Source organism: Carassius auratus, chromosome 27, assembly GCF_003368295.1.
Source record: "Carassius auratus strain Wakin chromosome 27, ASM336829v1, whole genome shotgun sequence".
Classification (NCBI taxonomy): Eukaryota; Metazoa; Chordata; class Actinopteri; order Cypriniformes; family Cyprinidae; genus Carassius; species Carassius auratus.
This window is the reverse complement of record NC_039269.1, coordinates 26850407-26860356: the sequence shown is the minus strand read 5'-3', so window position 1 is coordinate 26860356 and position 9950 is coordinate 26850407. Positions and strand designations below refer to the sequence as shown.

General features: G+C 37.7%; 1 long non-coding RNA gene across 1 annotated transcript; it reads right to left on the bottom strand.

Moving 5' to 3' along the window:
- Window positions 1-515: 515 nt before the first annotated feature.
- Window positions 516-1166, bottom strand: LOC113046448 (uncharacterized). The gene is made up of 3 exons (XR_003276086.1): window positions 975-1166; window positions 753-853; window positions 516-625 (listed from the first exon to the last, which is right to left on the bottom strand). It is a non-coding gene; the product is annotated as an uncharacterized LOC113046448 (long non-coding RNA).
- Window positions 1167-9950: the final 8784 nt, after the last annotated feature.

Here is a 9950-nt window from a genome sequence, read left to right as displayed (position 1 = left end):
TTCAAGCAATTAATGCATGAATGAATAAAATATTTATATTTCATCTACTGACAACAACAAGACACATGAATAAATGATTAAAAGAATATATGAAAGTTAGCATCACAATAAATACATACACAAGTCAACAACACATGAAACAAAACTTATTGTTCTAACAATCATGTATTTACAGATGGTGATCCCAACATCTACTGTCATCTCAACACAGCTGTGTCGGTTATGCTGCTGCGCTGTGCTTCACAACCTCTCTCTTCTCAACTGGTACATCGTTGATCAACAGGATGAGGAAGACCATGATGATGGCTCTCTGAACCACACAACCTTGAAGCAAGAGCAGGGGAACATGTGCAGGATAATCTGTCTGCTGCCGTTTCTGCTCCAAACATCTGTGTCTGCTCTCCATGAGCACGACTACCTGTAAACATTTACACAGAGTGAAACATTTTATATCTCATGTTGTCAGCTTTCCATTTCTTGCCAAATTTAATTTCATATCTACAATTACATGCATTTAGTTGGCTAAACAACTGAACTGGTGAGCAGAAGGTTGCTGGTTCAAAACCACCAGTATGTCCTTGAGAAAGGCTCTTTTCTCCAGGTTGATCCGAGAGATTGTAGCTTCCTGTAATAAGAGCACTGTAAATCACTTTGGATAAAAAGCTCCATGACATTTTTTGATGATGATGCTTTTGAAGCTTCTGAAAGTCAGCCTTCATTTTATAAACAGTAACCAGCAGAGCAAACTTTACCAAAATCACATTCTCAGTGTCTTTCGGTCTTTCTCCAGATCCTCTCGCTGGCTCTGGGGTCACTTGAGAATGAAGATACCACAGCAACATCATTTCAGATCCTACGAAAATACACAAACACAATATGAAAAGTAATTTTAACAGCATAATGTCATCTGATCTCTGTATTAGAAGTAGCAAAATGATCTTATTTTTTCCTTTCAGGTTTTCCCCTTTTTTCACCTTTCCTTGCAGGTCCTGCTCCGCCACAAAAGATCTTGAAGAGAAGGTGTGCCGATTCTTAGTTATACACAGAGACTGGAACTCCAGTTAGTTTACTTTAATGTCCATCAAGTTTACTGGTTACATTGGTACAGACAGCCATTGGTCTATACAAACTTGTGCACGGTCATCTGCATATACAGTATATAAGTGTGTGGTCTAAACAAAGGAAATGAGAAATAAAATTACATAAATTGATTTAGAACAAACGGATAATATTATCAAATGTAAATTATCAGATTAATTCATCGCATATAAAGCTGTACTTAGTACTGTTAAGCAATATACATATATAATGTGTATCCTTAAGCATATAAACTTTAGAAAAGGAACAACATATGTAAACATGAATAGACATACATTAAGTGTAAATCTGACACATTAACCACACTTTTAAATGAATTAGCATTTGAATTAGGCAGAAATATCTAACAATCACAATAATTAATTAAATATGACAATTTTACATATACATATTTGGTTTACAACATTTATGTTTAGATAAACGAATGCTCGTGCAGGGCTAATCTTCTGCGCATTTGTCTAATCTTATATATTAACATCTCAACAAATAATCTTAATCAGCATTAACAACAATTTACAAGATAAATAAACACTTACTTTTGGTCATTAACGCACATCATCCATTTTTGCCGTGGCTGCAGGGTTGGCAAGTAATTCTTTATGAAACATGTCCAAACCTGATCTGCCAGTACTTGTGATTGCCGCCATCTTTTCTAACTAAGAATTTCGGATTCTGGGGAAATCACTTGTGGTAGTGATGCATCCGGCTGCCCCATCAACAGGTAATTTGGGGTCACAGGATCTGGATCCGCTAAATCAGAAGAAACATTACCCAATGGCTTTGCATTGAGTATATCCTCAACTTCTATAAGGAGTTTTCTGAGGACTTCATCTGTGAGAGTCTGGGACACAATGATAGTATGCATGACAGTTTTAACTGAGCAGATTTCATGCTCCCACATACCTCCAAAATGTGGGGCATTTGGGGGATCGTAATAAAACTGGATCTTCTGTTTCGCTAACTGGCTTTGGAGGTGTGGGCTTATGGAAGCGAAAGCTGTCTGTAGCTCCTTGTCACCTCTTCGAAAGATGGTGCCCTGATCTGCCAGGATTTCGGAAGGCGTTCCACGTCGAGCAACCATACGCCTAAGGGCCATCAGAAAGGAGTCTGTATACATGTTACTCAGTAAATCCAAGTGGACACAGCGGGCCGTCATGCACTTAAAAATTATTACCTACCTCTTTTCATTACTCCTTCCTCGCTTTACCAGGAATGGGCCAAAGCAATCTACCCCTGTTGAATAGAAAGCTGGTTTCTTCAGGAATTTCATCTGTCATTTTTTTACTTTAGATTAAGCTTTCCACTTTTGATATTCGACAAAGGAATGTTGATGGCGCCATATTGCTTCTATCCAGTAATATATTTGCATTTCTGCACAGACCCTTTCTGAACTAGGATGGCAAGTTTGGAATCATATTGCTTTATAAGGAGGTGGGTAATAGGGTGTTTTGGGTCCACGACTATGGGTTGCAGAGTACTGTAACCCAGGTTGGTAGCTCGGCGCAGTCGTCCTCCTACACCGATGAATGCAGTCGTTTTATCCAACTCTGGTGACAATGCAAGCAGACGACTGGACAAAGGGATCAGCTTGTCAGTTGTTAGAGCCTGATATTCTGCCAGGCCTGTAGCAGTTCTGAAGGAAGAAGGGGGTCATCCCATTCTCTTTCCTTCACCCACAGTTGTCGCACTAAGGTTTTAGCCCTGGTTGTTAAAGGTATTATGTAACCCAAGGGATCATACTAGCTGGCGAAAACATTGTAGATGTTTCTCATTGTTACCTCATGGTAGGATAGAGGACAATGGCGGTAATGGAGGGTGTCTAACACACCGTGCCAGTTTAATCCCAGGGTCAGATCTTGAGGATCTGATTGGCTGAGGGAAATCCACAATTCAATGTTCTCTGATCTAGCCTCTTTGGGGAAATGACTAACCACTGAGGCCTCGTTGCTCACCCACTGACGGATTTCAAACCCGCCTGAAGCCAGTAGAGACCTTAACCCATTGATCAGCCCCTTGGCTTCAGTTGAGGATGCAGTGCTCTGTAAAAAGTTGTCGACATAAAAGCAACATTCAACTGACTGTTGTAACTTATCACCCGACTGGCAATGAGTAAAAACGTGTTGCTGTACATTGAATGTTACACAACAGGGGCTACAGGTTGTGCCGAATGGAAGAAACTGCCAGTCGTACACATCAGGTGGGTTTTCAGGCTTTAGGTCTCGCCACAAGAACCTTAGGTGGGGTTTGTCTCTGGGGAGCAGGCAGACCTGATGGAACATTCCCTTTATGTCTCCACTGATTGCTACTCAATGTTCTCTGAAGCAGATCAACACGCGTAGGTCCAGGTAATAGCTGCTTGTTTAGATTTTGACCATTGTAGGTATACCAGCAGATAAACACCACTCTATGTTTACAATGGTGGATGACAATATGGTGGGGTATATACCATCATTCTGTAGACTGGGCTTATTCTTCAGGTGACAATTTCTGGATCTCTTCTTTGTACTTGTTAGCTAATGGTAGGTCCTTTGCTAACCGACATTCAATGCTACCGAGGTGGCACATCACAGCATCCCTTGGAGCATGTAACGTAGTTTTAACTCAAAAGCGGAGTGGCGTATCATTCAACTCCATGTACTTTTACTTGCACAGTCTGTGCCTTCAGCATGTTCAGTGCTTCTCTGTCCTGTTGTGACCTTATTACCATCTTTTCACAGCGATAAGGCAGGATGTCCATCTCATCTACCAACCCTTCAACTTGATAATAGAGTTCTGCAGATGGGGAGCAGTTGGATGTGAACATACAATGGGATACTGAGAGTTGATCCTGCAGATGTTTGGAAGGGCCTTGCAAGGTCCAGCCAAGGCGAGTTCTGACAGCAGCGGGACCCCCAGGTAGACCCAGTCGCACTGGTTCAATTGGGGTGATGAACTCAGTGTGATGCAAACCAATAAGAAGAAGCGGAAAAGCTTTAACTAGAGGTGGTATCCCTCTCAGGTTTCTGTACCTTTCCTGCAGGGTACTCACAGGGTAGGTGTATTCTGCTAAACCAAACCGATCGGTTGTGAAGGCCCCCTGAAATCTGAACCTTTTCCTAGGCTTACTTTGGGTGGATAAGCTGAAGTTTACGGAAGGGCCATGCAATGTCCTGATGTCTTGGTGTACTGTCCGTAAATTCAGTTACTCTGGTTTGCCCTTTATTCTGAGATGCTGTGCAGCTGTCATCAAGTACAGGAAATGTGTCCAAAGCTTTCTGTTGATGATTGACAATTTCAGGAACACCTTCCCACCACAACGAGGTTGGTCTAAGTAAAGAGTCTCTGTGGTGGAGTTGTACAGGCTATTGTTCTCACTGGTAACCTCACCTTTCCTTTGGCTGATGTCATGGAGTATGGTCAGGTGTTTGGCTTGGCAAAGATGGCAAGGTATATTAGGTCACAGTCTTTGGCCATGTGGGAGCGTGAACATTTCCAGCACAGTATTTTCGTTTGTTTGATTTGTCTCCGAATCACTGCCCTTTGATCTAGTTTTATGGTTCTTGTCTCATCATCTGGGTCGAATTCTATACAGTTGGCTTCTAGCTGTAGCCTATCTGCAAATTCGAGGAGGGAGAACTTAGTCTCATCTGGGTTTCTTTTGAGGTGATGACTCCTGAATTGGGTTTGTTGTGAATGAGGGTTGTCTTTCCGCTTCTACAGATCTGCAGCAAATGCACAGAAATCAAGAATAAGAAAAGTACTGTAATAGTTTTTTTTAAAAAATTACACTAATTAAAATAAGCTAAAACTTAAGATTTAAAATGTTTTATTCATTTCTATAGTTTACTTTCACAAATCCTTTGATTGCAGCTTTCCTTCATCAGTCACTAAGCACTGGATAAACACACGTGTGTCTCATCTGTCCCTGTAACATCCAGAACATAGTCAAGTCACCTCTGTGATTTATCTGCTCAATACTGCAATTACATATTGTGTGAGTTGCCGATGGAACTCGCATTCTATCCAACGCAAATGTTCCTTAAATTATTAATATTACAAATGGACAGATAAAATAAAACAGTCAGCAGACATACGCACTTGGCAGACTGGACTGGCCTTACCTTAGACCCGCCCTGCGTAAGCTGTCATCAGTTTGCTTTTGTTTTCGACGCTGGAGCAGGAGTAGATGAGAATGACTATGATGTTCTCTTTTTGGAAGTAATAATGAACATAGCAGTCATCATTTACTCCCGACATCTGAGCCGCCCCAATCTACTTAAATGCATCTATGTTCGTGGTCCAGCCACATCTACAGAAAAAGAGAGTGTGAGGTTTTTTTTTTTTTTGTGAATCTTTTCAAATCACTGTTCCTAATGTGCTAATTAGCAAGTTTCACTTTTGAATGTGGCTAAAGTCTCACTGAGAGCGGCTGGAAGAAAGGGGCGGGGACAGTAGAGCTCATTAACATTTAAAGGAAAATACTACAAAACGGCTTGCTCTTGAAAGAGTTGTTTTTACAGGGTAAAAAAATGTATTTTTTATACCATTGAGACATTTTTACCAAACTAGTTACAGACTTTTAATTAAGACCCTGGAGAATCATATCCACTTGTGGAAAATGTGCATCCTATGACCCCTTTAAGGTATGTTGAATATTATTTTTCCTCACCTGGCAGAAACAATCAGCCATCAGTGAAGGCTGCATGGGAATCAATGATCCAGAGCATTTGATCCAAAATTGTGTTTTAGAATTAAGAACTTTATTTGGATTTTTTTATTTATTTTGAGGCTAGCAGGAGGCATTTGGTTGGAAACTGATGAAGAATGGACAATTAGCAGCATGGCACTGGCAATGGATCTGTAGCCCTTCAACATGCTTAGTTGGCAACAGAAATGATGGTTGAGTGAATCCTGTGAAGACTGAAAAAATATTAGATGATTCTCTTTAATCTAATATAGGGATTAGCCTACAATTGCAGTGACGATTTCATCTGTAGATTTATCAAAACTAAACTCGTCAATCCTACATTAAACTACACTATGTTCATTTCATTTGCCTGTAGAATAAAGCTACCTTATAGAGCAGTAAATCGTAATGTTTTATTTTACACAGTAGTGTACAGTACTTTGGGTTTTATTTGGGATGTCCACTAGGGGACACTGTCCTCAGCTGTTTGACATTCTCCTGCAGCACTGTATAAAATCATTGTTAGACAATGATCAATCTTTTATTTTCAAGTTGGTTAGATGAATGTACTGTATTTTAAAACTTTAAGCGCTTTAAGAAAAAACAGAGTTTTTTAAGCATTAAGAAGTGACTCTCAACTATTTTTCTTTTCTCTCAGCTGTACAATGGACATTGAGTAGTTAACCATTACCAAACACAGTACTAAATTTAGCTTATAAAAAGTGTATTGTATATTAATACGTATTTCAGGTTGTTCACTAGGCCTATATGACCACAAACTGCAGGCCCAACAGAATTATTAATATGACACAGACTGTCTCTTGAATCTCAGTGGTTCTCTCAGCAGCCTGTAATTCACTTTGAACAACAGTACTGTCATCACGAAACCATGTTTATCCCGGCTGCAAGTGAACCTGTATTTAATGTCATCTGGGTTGTATTTTTATTTTATTTTTGCCTATAATTTTCTAGGTTTTCGATGTTTCATGTCATGCAACATGTCCATGTTGGAATCTACCTAATTTGGTTAGTGCCAAAATACTGTTTAAATGTCAAAACCAAAAAAAGCAATTCTCCTCCCTTTTAAAATATTTTTATAAACTGGGCATCATTTTTAAAGCACTTCCAGTCCCATAATGCTGATTGGTCAATACATTTATGTTTATGCATTTATGTTCAGGAGTTTTATCATCAGGAACTTGCATTGCAAGATAAACTTTTTTTTATTTTTTATTTTTTTATTAAATTCTCTGTGAATCAAACCCATGAATGCATGACCTTGACATCGCTAGTGCTTTGGGCTGCAGGAATGATACCAGGATTTAGATATATATAGTTATATTAAATGATGATAAGAGTTACTGCATGCCAGCATATTACTGTTACCTGATTTCCTAGCCACTTTTGCATCATAGAATAATAATTTGCATAATATTACTTTAATGAAAGTTTATGACCTTAAAGTGGATAGTTAATCCAAATAAATAAATATTGTGAAGAATGCTTCAATTGCTTTTGAACATAAATTGAATTGAAAGTCAGTGGGGTCCAAAACAATATTTAATTAATATAAAAAAATAAAAGAAAAAAGAAACCAAATTTAACAGAAAAGCAAAAATGTGTAAGACCTCCAGCCCTGTTTTCAGAAAATATAGTCCCTTTTGCAAAAAATCTTATTGCCTCTCCAGTGAACTGAGCTCCTTTTAATTGTTTATTTAAATATTTTGAAGTTAGGTTTTTAGAAATCAAAGTGTACATATCCATAACAATATTGGACAACATTCACTTTCACTGAACATTTCACTTTCACTAAATATGTATTTTATATTTATATATTATGTCTATTTTATAATGTTAAAATGAATACTTATAAGTTAAATTAAAATGAATACTTATATAGGTTATTTCATCTGTCTATATAGTCTTTGGTAAAGGGTATAGTTCCATTCTCTTATTTGCATTTAATAATGACATTCCCTTCTGTCTGTGACCTTTTCAGACCTGCATCAAGCAGGTAAAATATTCTCATAGCAAAACATCACATTTAAGCTAGTCCAAATATTGATCATTCTAACAAAAAATCTAGCACACAGCATATTGGCATGTTGCTCACGTCAGCATCTGGCTGTGATTTTCAATTCTTTTTCCAGTCGAAGCATGTCGTGTCTTCCATATGCATGAATGGAGAGCCAGCGCTCAGGGGACGGAGGCCGGTTCAAGCGGGATGAACTCCCATCTCTCCTCGGGGGACCGTCTCTCAGTCACCATTCGTTTTACCGCATCATGCTTTTCACAGATTCAGTGGTGTCTTTTTAAAGAACGCCATGAGCTGAAGAAAAAGAAAGAGCGTGTGAGGAGAGAGATCGAGTGCGAAGTGAAAGCTGGCCTGCGGGAGTCATTTTTGCACGCATGGCATTTAGTGGGACGAAGGTTTGGAGATGTGATGTGCTCTGGGACGTCTTTGAAGTCGAGGGGACACTCGAGCGTGACTGCGACACGCTGCCTTCTGACGTGTTTTCAAATTACCTCAGAAATCTCAGTAAATCAGTCATTTCACGGAGGCAAAGGCGACTTCAATTGGTTTTATTGAATCTTAATTTGTTTGGCAGGAACAGAGGGATTGTAGACTCTAGTAGCTTATTCAAGCAGTGCCACACGATCAAACACAACAGCACAGCGACTCTGTGTCCTGTGCATCGCTGTCATAGAGCATAGCAGCTTTTCTTCAGTGGAAACACATTCAGAAACACACATGTATTTTGTAATCTGTACATGTAATCTGACCGTTTTCACCCTTTATTTTTGAATTTGTTAATGTGTGCTCATGAAAGAGATGTCACCTAAAGTTCAAGACAGAATATAGACAAGGTTTCTTTTCTTCTGCTTCAATGCACTCAAATATATTAGTGCAAAGAAAAGTCCATTTATACACCATATTATATATATATATATAGATATAAATTTATATAAATTACATAGCTTTCCAACATCAACCTAAAAGACATGTTCGAAAGATATACAGCATTTTCTCAAAGAAATTTTAGACAAACCACCTTTAGTGAAGACAAACAGCTGAATGTACTGTTTATTGACAGATTGAATTAATGCACATGATGTAACCATGAACGAAAATGAGACATTTAATAAGAAACTGGTTTGCATACTTCTTGTAGTGACAATGCAAAAATGTTTTTTTTATTTTTATATATCTGTAAAAAGCCTTTAAATTGGATAAATTTACATGAAAATCAAAATGGGTGAGCTAGTAATTTATCTTAAATTAAGTTTCTTGTTTTAAACACATCCTTTGTTAAATTTGGTTACAAAAATGCTATAGTTGTAAGAATATCTTACCGATAGCTTACATAGTTTTTCGTCTCCATTAAATTTAGCTTGTTGTAATTATTCTTTAATTAGAAGATGGAGAATTTTTTTATTTTTTATTTAGAAAATGGAGGAAAAAATACTAATTAAGAAAATGTTTCATAGTGAACTGTTTTAAAATCCAAATACACACACGCTCAAGTTTCGGATATTTCCTTAATTATTATTAATAATCCTAATGTCATTATTTTGTTAAAATTGACTTATCATTAGTAAAAATACAATAGGAAAATGAATTTCACTGGGCTCCATTTAGGCTGTCAGACAAAAAATAAAGCGTTGATTTGGATTTCCATTCAGCTACAGAAACCGTGGAAGTGACTACATGAAATCAAGTATTAATATTCATGACATCGCCACACAGAACAGCCAATTACATTATGATTTATAGAATTTCTAATTTTTACATTAAGCAGCACTGATTCAGCAAATTATGATCATATTCACTGATCCTCCAAATTGTTCACAGAATCTAAAACATTAAAACGAAATAAACTCTAAATGATCTTCTGGAGCTACAGTTGGATGATTGTTTAAGGTACCTACAAATAAATAAAGGTGAAATATGAAATCTGTTTAACAAATGTTAGTGTCAGAGAGAATCGCAGCCGTAAACGAGAGACAAACAATATCTATTTATGACACTATAGTAACCAAACAAAGCTAACTTGTTTTACATAAAGCTTAAATCCTTTCAGCTTTTGTTGTTGTTGACCACAGACAGGTATTTTCTCATTATGGTCGATTTGTCATTCCATCCATCAACCACCTGTTAAAATACTGTATGTGTATTTTAGACATT